This window comes from Parasteatoda tepidariorum, chromosome 12 (genome assembly GCF_982258835.1).
Source record: "Parasteatoda tepidariorum strain Cologne lab strain chromosome 12, Ptep-v5.0, whole genome shotgun sequence".
Taxonomy (NCBI): Eukaryota; Metazoa; Arthropoda; class Arachnida; order Araneae; family Theridiidae; genus Parasteatoda; species Parasteatoda tepidariorum.
In genome coordinates this window covers 60789839-60798307 of record NC_141766.1, presented here as the reverse complement: position 1 = coordinate 60798307, position 8469 = coordinate 60789839, and the positions used below count along the sequence as shown (strand labels likewise).

The following is an 8469-nucleotide window of genomic DNA, read 5'->3' as shown; positions in this document are numbered from 1 at the left end:
CATTTTTAGTCTATTTTTCGTCGAAAAGTACAAGCTTGAAAACGATATATATTACAGGGAGTCTCATAAGTGCTGCGACAATCTTCTGGGGGAGTTAGGGCACATCATCAGCATTAAAATTGTTCAGGAACCCAAACCGGGAAACGTTGCATGTGGTTTGGGACCCTATTAAGAACTGTTTCTTCGTTGTACTTTTGAACATGCCACAGTATGGAAGCGTCTAAAGAGTTCAACAACTTTTCCTGGCATGGGCTCCAATGCAATTTTAATCCTGAGGATATGCCCTAACTCATCTAAAAGTTTGCTGCAACATTTACGTGACTTTGTTATATAGAAAGTTTTTAAACTTGTACACTTCGACAAAAAATATGCAAAAAAAAGTAATTTAAAAAGAAGCTGAAGATTTAGGAGCAAAGCTAATTTTAGATTTTAAATCCCTGCATTCTTCGATTAACTTCAGATCTTTATTTAATTTTAATAATTTTTCTTTTTAATTTAACCCTTTCAATACGACGAAAAATCAGCAGGGGTGAACGCGAGACGGAAAAGAGGAAAGGCTGGTAGTAAAACCATTTCAGTTATAGCTAGTTTTGGGGAGGAGTTTACTTATTCTTTTTTTAAATTTTTCAACAATATCTACTTTATCTTGGAAAAGAAACAGTTTTATATATATGCCAGAATTATAAAAGAAATCTTGATAGTTACAGATATTTCATTTTTTTCGAAAAATGAAATGTTTTACGTACCAGGTTTATCTCTTTTCCGTCTTGCTATATAAGGGCTTTCACCCATGGATTGGGACAGCACCCACCATCATGCCTGCTACACCTCACATGATTCCTTTCTTCATTTTTACCTCATTTCAGGTTCTATTCCGAGCCTACATCACATCTTTCCTATGTATGTTCCCGTCATGGGATATTTCAAGATGAATGGGAAAAGGGCCATTTAGGGCTCAGATGCCCAGTTCTACAACAACGAACGAACGAACGACTGGGACAGCACATGTCCCGTCCGGTGCGAAAGGGTTAAATGCGTTTTTGCTGTTGTCTAGTGGAAATTAGAGAAACTTCTGAAGTGCTTATTTAATGTAAAAATGAAAAATGTCGCTAATACAGCAGTGCCAACTGCTCTACTTTCTGCAAAAATTTTATTAACACGTTCACGCCGGGAAAAGTGAAGATACTGGTACGGGAAAAGAGAAAATACTGGAAGAAGAACTATTTCAATATTCGATAATACTCGGGAGGAGTTAATCTATTCTCAACAATAACAATTCACTGTAAGGAAATTTATCACGGTGAAGAAGCAATTCAATATAAAAATTGCATCCGTTAAAAACAATTGGTAGTCATGGATTTTTATTATTTCCGGAAAAAAACTATAAAATGAAATTTTTTGTTACCAGTTTTTACTCCAGTGCGCTGCCAAGAGAAGATAATCCAGCGTGACACACTGCGGGTCACCCCGTCGTGAACGTGTTAAATTAGTAGCAAATTAAATGATAAAACTTGCAGAACAGGGATAATTACATCCACTCATTAAAAGTGTCACCACGATATAATTGCAATAATGTTGCATTTCCATAATACACTGGTTATCATAAATTAAGGAAAAATCACAAAAATAGCGATAACTCTTTCAAAAGTAAGCCAAACCGTGCAAAATTTGCATATGTTGTCCACTAAGAGTAGCTGAGTAAAATTGCAATATGCAAATTAGTGGCGCTGCACTCGGCTTACGTCATCTGCCTGGAGCATAAAAGTCCAAGTTTGAGAGAAAGCACACAAATTTTACTGTGATTGCGACATTGAAAATCTGAGATAGCCAATTCGTAATAATGACCTCTAGGCATCATTTGCCTGAAGAACTACGATGGAGAGCCATCGGGAGACTAGAGGCAGGGCAGAGTCAATCAGAAGTGGCCAGATGGCTAAATGTGAGTCCATCTGTGGTTCATAGACTTTGGAGGCAATTTCAAACCACAGATTCGGCATCTAGGAGGTTCAGTCAAGGACGGCCAACTGTTACGACCAGTGCCGATGACCGATATTTGACATTAAGTGCACGCAGGAATAGAACCGCTACTCCGACACATCTTAGATCCTCTCTTGCTGCAGCCACCGGAAGGTTGGTGTCAACGTCAACTGTGCGCAGAAGGCTCCACGAAGGTGGTCTGTATGCGAGACGACCAGCCATTTGCGTGCCGCTCACATCACGCCATAGGAGAGACCGTTTGCAGTGGGCCCGACAACATGTCCACTGGACGTCAGATCAATGGAGGCCTGTTCTCTTTACGGATGAGTCCAGGTTTAGTCTAGAAAGTGACAGTAGACGTTATTTGATATGGAGAGAACCTGGGACCCGTTATCATCCATCAAACATCCGTGAAAGAGATGCATACGGAAGAGGCAGTGTCTGTGTTTGGGGAGGCATATCCTTAGGAGGGCGCACATACCTCCATGTCTTTCCAAGGGGAACCGTGAATGCTCAGGTTTATCGAGACAACATCCTTGATGCTTATGTGCGCCCATATGCCGGGGCAATTGGTGATTGCTTCCTGTTACAGGACGATAATGCAAGACCACACAGAGCTCGCATTGTTGATGATTATCTTCAACAGGAAACAATTACTCGCATGGAGTGGCCAGCTCGATCCCCGGACTTGAATCCTATCGAGCACGTTTGGGATGCTCTAGGGAGGCGTGTATCTGCCATCAATCCGCCCCCTCAGACCCTTGCCACGCTTGCAACTGCTTTACAAGAGCAATGGCTCTCACTTCCTATTGAACTGATAGACCGCATAATTGAAAGCATCACACATCGCTGTTTGTGCTGTATTGCTTCTAGAGGCAATCATATTCCATATTAAAGGTACTTTTTCTATTGCAAACCGATACTTCCAATTTGTTTATTTTATACATGTGCTAATTTCTATACTACTATTAATGTCTGATAATTTCTTTTTATGTTGTTTAATACCTTACTATGTGTTGTATATTGTGGGTAAGTTTCATAAAATTCCATGTGTAATTTCTTGAGTTATCGCGATTTTTGTGAATTTTCCTTAATTTATGATAACCAGTGTAGTTTGAATTTTTGATATGGAGTGGTGGAAAAATTACTTCAAGTGATAAATATTAAACTAAAAATAACTTAAATTTCGCCTTACCACTTGAAAATATTTCTTTACCACGCGGAGTACTTTAGCATCTCTGCTAATACCTTCGAAGTCCCTTCATCATCATCATCAATATTTATCTGGGCGCCTGGGGCCGTCAGCGGCGTTTTTCCCATTCGTCTTGAATTGTGATCTTTAGGGGGGTTCTTTCTGGTAATTGGAATGCAATTGGAGTAAAAGGAATTTAAATATTTTGAATTTTAGATAAAATTACGTCACTACAAAAGTAAGCTGCCATCGGCCTGAGGTTTATGTCTTCTCTTAAGTTTTCAAAAGTAAAAATTTCGTAGAATCCTGCGGTGTCACAATTTATAGTTTTTTTTAAAAAATCTAAAATTTAGCTTTGCAATATGATGATTTAAAAAATCTATGTTGAGGTCGCGATGCATGTTTTTATTTCGGATAAACCATCTTGCTTTTGTTATTTTCCTGAGGATTTTGTTCTGGCATGTTTTGAGTTTTTTAAGGAGTGACGTGGAGATGTTGCACCAAGCTGGAGATGCATAAGTCAGGATGGGACGGATCATTGAGATGTAGAGCAAACGTTTAAGTCTAAGTTCCATTTTGGGGTTCTGAAGAAGGATTTGTAATCTGTGGCAGGCTGCTTGTGCTTTGTTGACAACTGTTTTGACGTGATCTTTCCAATTAAATTCACTGTTAATGACCAGACTAAGATATTTTGCGCTTTTGACTATGGGAATAATTTCATTAAGGAGAACAATTTGATTTTTGGGGAGGATGGTTTTTCTTTTATGCTGAATGATTAGTAGTTTTGATTTTTGTCCGTTTACTTTGAATTTCCAGTCTAGCCTTCGAAGTCCCTATTCCCATTCATTATAATTCATCTTATGCATTATATTGTATAAAGTGGTGATAAATAATTTATGAGGTTATCATAAATTTTGCAGGCTTTAAATTCCTGTCAATTTTAGAAATTCAGTTAGTTAATTGCAACATGGATACTTAATTTTCAAATAATTTTGGTCAATAACAGTTATTAGGTTCAAAAAAGATGGTAGGGTATTTGTCCTTAAATGTATGAATCTGAGGCACAGCTTAGTTCTTTCGGATACTTTCGTTACCCGCTTGAATATCTATGCAAGTGCTCTTTTGAGCCATATACGCTGTGTCTCTTTAAGCTAAAACATTACCATTAAAATAAAGTGTAAATACTCGTTTTCTTTAGAAAAAGGTCATTACACTCAAAGAAATCCATCGTTATTTTCAAACCAACTCTGAAAACACTTGGATGACATATTTATCTAGAAGTCCTTATTTACCCTCATTTAACATAAGCAAGATGTAAAATTTTATTATCAAATGACAGAGAACAAACAGAGAAGAGATTGTGTCACATAAGATGAACCATGGTTTGGCTTTTCTCTGCTTATTCCCAAGCATCTATATTTTACTATTTTCCTGATTCACCCCAATAAACGTTACTAATGTAGCAGCTATTTTTGAGTGACCAAAATTTTATTGTCGTAAACAATAAAATGTACATTAAAAACAAAAGTAATAAAAACACCGCAATGAAGTCTTATCTAAAGACTAAGACAAATATGTCATTTTTTGTACAAGTTGCGATTGAACTTATATAAACAACAAACACCTCGCTTCTTTTTGATAAAATCTGTTATCAAGAGTTTTATCATTCGTTTTATGCGTTTTAAAGCTCAAAAGAAAAAAAATATGTACTGAGGAAAAATTTTCCCAGAAAAATAAATGCTCATAACCAGAAGTATTTTTTATTAATTTAGAATTAAAAAAATTTCGTCCATCTCTAGGTTCAAATAATGTAAACCAATATAACGAAATTCAGACATTTGCATAGCTAGCCGAGCACCCGCCAAACACTGTGCAAAGCGCGGATTGGAATCCCACAGTATGTATTCTTTGTTATATCCTTCTTAAAATTGTTCTATCAGTCCTACTTAAGAAAGGTTTATAAGTCTAAATTGAGCAAACAAGCCTACAAATGTATCTAATTTCACTAAAGCAATACATAGCTGTCAACTAGAACAAATGTTGAGAAAAAATTTTCTTAATGGTAGCAACATTACAAGGTTTGACGTATTAAATCTTCAATTTAAGGTTACAAAAAAAAAATTTCAACATATCATGACAAATCAATATTTAAAAAATATGTTTAATCTGGTTGTTAGCTTATTTAGCTTTTAAATGTGGAAAATATGTCCTAAGTTAATTGTTGTTTTACCACCATTTTGCAAAATCGTTTTTAGAGACAGTACAAGTTAGCAAGTATGCATAAGGACAGGATCAAAGAATTAAATAATAGGTAACTAATAGGTAAAAGTGAGAGGGCGATGAGGAAAAGCTGGTAGTAAAACTATTTCAATTTTAACTTGATTTCGGGAGGAGTAAATTTATTCTCTTCTTCAAACTAATCAACAATACCTACTTTTTCTCAGGAAAGAAGCAGTTTTATATACTGTCATCCTCACTTAATTGCATATCGGATAATCGAATAAAATTAATCGCTTATACGAATAAAATTAAATGGAACCAATTCATTTTATATGAAACTAATGCTAAACTTCCCGGCTTACACGGATATTTCTTGTTTTTTTGTCCCCGCCTAAAGCATATGGAAGAGGTACTGAAATGAAAAAAAAATTTTTTTTTTTTTTGTGATATGCTTCACAAGCTAAAATTGAATTTCGTGTTTTCAAGTTTAGATAAGGATACTATAGGTGATCACATCTTACTATAGGTGATGACATAGGTGATCAGGGACTTCCTATTCATTAGTTGGTTCATTCAGTTGCTAGGGATAAACGTGAAAAATTAATCAAATCTTGCTCCCAGTTATACATTGAAATAAACGAAGGGGGTCTTACCACTCTTTGACTTACTTCACTCATTTAGATTGCGAAAAAGGTACAGGGTGCTTTGTTTTGTGGTCAAAACTTGCGGTCCTCTTCTGGCGCACTATTAGCTTTGATAAGAAAAAGTTTCAAGAATCCGACACACTAGTGTACAGTGTACCTTTTTCTTAAGTAGAATAATCATTGCTTAATCCAGTGAATAACTCTAAGTTGGCTGCAAGTAGAGTGCGAAAAGGAATGATTTAAATTAATTAAAGAAACAATGAATATTGAAAACCATAAATTTCTAAAAATTCCAAACTAAAAGGGCTCATTAATTTGAAATTTCTCAAGTCTCGAGGATTAGAAAAAAGTGAATAAGTAAAAATAAAAAATGAATGTATTTGAAAGGAATACGCTAGATATGAAAGTCTTAGTAAAAACTGAAAGGGAAAATATAATTTTGATAAATTGACGGATTAAACTGGTAAAAAAACAGTCTTCAATTATAGATTTCTTCCGAATGGATCAAATAACATTTCAGAGTCTATATTATACTTTTCACTAACATTGATTTATTTTTATGTAACTTTGAATGACATTTAAATCTTATGATACTAACATAGATTTTAATTATACTTGTTTACTGATCAGAAAACTGAGTTTATTTAACCAAAACGCCCTACTATGCGTTAAATACCATTAAAAAGTAAAATTTTGCAAAAATTTAGAATTTAAGATTGAATTCAACTGTTAATTGCATAGTTTTGGCTGGAACCGATGGTATTCCTTTAAGTGGGATTGACTGTGTATGCTATAATTGTAGAAAAAATCTCAGTATGTACAGAAATTTAATGTTTCTCGAAAAAAAGGCTAGAATGAAATGCCTTTCGTACCAGTTTTTCTCTTTACCATCTTCGTGAATATATTGGCTTTCAGCTCTGATCAAAGCTTTTCAAATATATATCTTTCTTAACTCTTTGACGCAAAAATTTTATTAAATATATTTTTCACACTATATTCATTGCTTCGCATTAATTTCAGTCGAAATAAGTTAAAAATATTATATTAGGTATTTTAATAGTTTTTGGTTATAAAATAATGCGTGAAACACCGGTGTCTTTTTCTATGCTAACGGTAAAATCTTCCAAATAATAGTTTCTCAAATTTGCATTTATTTCAAGCTATTTAGATGTAAGAGAATTATTTATTATTAAAATTTCCTTAATTTGCGAAATAAATTTTTGAATATGAATGAAAAAAATGCAAACTACCTTTTTTGGATTTTATATTTAATACAAATAAATTTCCGTTAATCTAATTCAATATTTTTTCGAAATTCGGTCAATCCAAATTTTTTTTTTATAATTAAAATATACGAAAATTTATTTTTGTTTGTAATCAGAGCTCCAGAAAAAAATAATTGGAACTTCGTTGTCTCACCTGCGTTAACCCTTTGGGGACGGAAGATTCATAAATGCATTCGTACAAAATCAGAATTAGGATGCAAATAAATAAAAAACGGAAGCTTAAATGGTAGGCGTTGTTAATTTGACATATTATTTTGCTTTTACTTTAATTATTGTTAGTTTAATCATATATATATGAACAATGTTAGTTCAAAGCATAACTGAATAATTTTATTTTGAACTAAATAATGGTGAGTTAAATAAATCAAACAATTATAACCCCGCCCATAAATAAACAGCTAACGAACTACTTTGGTTACCAGTTTTATCTTTTTACCCTGATTGATACGGTTTTGAGCTGTCACGTATTTGTGACAGTCGGCGCGAAAGGGTTAAGAGGTTAAAAAAAATTATGCCTACGATTTCTACCACAAGAAAAAAGTATTTCATGCAAACCTCCAATGTCGGAAGGTAGGTTTTAATCGATTCTCTTTAAAGTTTAATAGCAAAAATAGTTGCAGTTAAATGTTTCAATTTTTAATGAATGGATAAATGAAACACATTAATTAATTCAATACAATTCAATAAAATAAAAACAGGACACAAAGTCAGAAGAAATTAATTGAACGAGACTTTTTTGTATCCCTAAGTGAATATCAGTACCTATAAAAATGCATTTATCTATTATGATAAATAATAATTTTAAAAAAAACATAAATAAAGCACACACATGAAGGAAAATACAAAAAAGTTATTAAAATACAAATATAAAATTCAAAGTTTGAATGGGGCTCATGCTTCAATTATTTAACATTGTAATGCAATACGTTAAAAATTAATACAAAGAGGAAGCATATTAAAAATCTCCTGAATAAAAACCTATTACATGTATGTTTTATAAAAGTATTGCATATAAACTCGTGCAACACATGCAATGATTAAAAAACTACAGTGTGTCTAATAATTTGGTCTAATTATTATAATATACTAATATAATATCTGATATAACAAATATTCTAATTTATGCAATATATAGTCTAGTTTATCCAAT

General features: G+C 33.4%; 1 long non-coding RNA gene across 1 annotated transcript in view; it reads left to right on the top strand.

Moving 5' to 3' along the window:
• The first annotated feature begins 4768 nt into the window (after positions 1-4768).
• LOC139427158 (uncharacterized) overlaps positions 4769-8469 on the top strand; it is a 60593-nt gene continuing 56892 nt past the window's right edge. Inside the window, exon 1 of the long non-coding RNA XR_015430846.1 lies at positions 4769-5066. This is a non-coding gene — a long non-coding RNA (uncharacterized LOC139427158). The remainder of the gene's footprint in view (positions 5067-8469) is intronic.